The sequence below is a fragment of the Orbicella faveolata genome, unplaced genomic scaffold (assembly GCF_042242905.1).
Source record: "Orbicella faveolata isolate gen_17 unplaced genomic scaffold, um_ofav_v1 contig_36, whole genome shotgun sequence".
Classification (NCBI taxonomy): domain Eukaryota; kingdom Metazoa; phylum Cnidaria; class Anthozoa; order Scleractinia; family Merulinidae; genus Orbicella; species Orbicella faveolata.
In genome coordinates, this window is record NW_028301565.1 from 16,680,091 (window position 1) to 16,682,212 (window position 2,122).

Consider the following 2,122-nt stretch of genomic DNA (forward strand, 5'->3'; position numbering starts at 1 on the left):
TACAAGATATCAGCTCCACCCACTAAAGAAAAGACCTGACTCGGACCCGATCAACATGAATGGGGACATTGTAAGATGCAGAAGTAATGGTAGGGTTGGGAAGAACAGAACTCTTCTCTTTCCTCCTTCCCATTATCTACTGCTAATTACAATTTACTCAGATGAGAAGAGAGGGAATGAGTCAGAGTGAAGATTCTGATGGAAGACTTGAATACAATGTTGGTTGGTGAAAATACTTGTGGGTTGGGTAGGGAGGGTTAAATAGAGCTCTGGTTGAACCTTAAATCAAATTCCAGCCAGAAGTCAATGTACTTCTGATTCGGCTTAACTTAATGTAGTTAGATTAGTTAGCTGGGCCCCTGGTTTGGGATGGCTCCTCCCTTCAGGTTTTCCATTGGGTTTCTTTTCAGGTTTTTCGGACAAGTTGTGGCTCTACATCACACTACTTTGGCTCAGCTTTGACTGTACTCCAATATTGCATCTGCTTTATGTCAGCACTACTTCGACTCTACTTCAGCTCTACTTCGGTTCTACTTCAGTTCTACTTCGGCTCTACTTTGGCTTTGCTGCATCTCCCTGCTTAGTTGTGCAATACAATGAAACTAATTGATATGCACAAGTTTCACTCAATGGCAGTGAATCTAAGCTCTGTGATTGAGTGAAACTATTTCAACCAAAATCATGTCTTAAAACTGTTTCTGAAAACCATTTTGGCATTAAAGGTTAAACCAGATATTTACTGAATAATTGTAGGTTACTGGAAAATTTAAGCCTTTAAGCTGTTAGTGGTTTATCTCCAGTTGTAGCCATTAAGGCTTGGGCAAATAAGCAGATAGAAGGGACTACACATACACCTTTTCTAGGATCGTTCAAAAAAACACTTAAGCCAATTGTCTGATGTCATATTTTGGCAGTTTGATGGCTGCCAGTCAAAATTTTGGGCCATTATTTGTGTTTTCATTTTGTTTTAATATCTGTGTTTCATTTGTCGGCTAAATTTTCAGAAAGTCATTAATTTTTCCAGAGTACTTTGTAAGCTCTCAGTTTCAACACTGGCCCACATGTTCGTTTTCATTTCAAACTCTTAAGCTAATTGTCTGTCATGACAGCTTGTCAGCTGTCGCCAAATTTTTGACAATATCAAATCTATATCATAAGTTTGCACAAGCCATCGACCCACACAAGGAAAGGAAGGTCTACACCATGGATTGAGGTATGTGGAACATAGTAACCATAACGTGTTGTTTTACACTGGAATACACCATTCGCTTCTATTCTTAGCTTTTGCCAATTTTAGCACAGGTGGAATGCTAGAAAAAATCATTTGATCTATTTTTACCAAACTGCTATTCAAACAATATTAATTGTGTCTGGGATACATGGCTTAGTTTGGAATGAGTGGTGTATTCAGGTTCTGAACAACGGATCTCTAGTTTTGGCTTTCGAATCGGCTTTCAGTTCGGCTATTGGTTCGGCTATTGGTTCGCCATTCGGTTCAGAACACAATTGGCTCAAATTTGGTGCACAAAGGCTTGGTTGCGACTATGAATCGTTAGCAGGCCACTAAATATGTTCATATATCATCTGGGACACCCTGAGTGTTCCAATTGCAGTGCCAACTGGCACAGGAACACTTGAGGTTTCTATGGATGCTAAATTTTTCAAATAGGAATGCGCCCCCTCCTTGATACTTACTTAGGTCCTGTGGATTAATGTAGAAATGATGTAATGGATACTCACTAAGAATAAAACAAAAAAGCCTGTGTCTCTGTGTCATTTACTTTAAATTTAGTTTTAACTTAATTGCTGTGTTTGTGTCAATTAATTCTACATGAGAGAAATAGATCGAGATCGATCGAGCCCATTTTCGGGGGCATATGAAACATATGCATTTTTATGTAGGTCCTGTGGATTATTGTAGAAATGTCTCATTCATTAATTTTAAGGCATCCCTGCTATAACCATTTAACAAAATCATATTCAGGAACACTCTCTGCTCTTAAAAACTGGAAAATTTCAGGAAGTGGTGTTCAAAATGTGCCTTTGTTTTGGAAATGATGTCCTGTGGAATAATTAATGTAACAATAACGCCATATCAGGTAACAATAAAATACCCCCAACC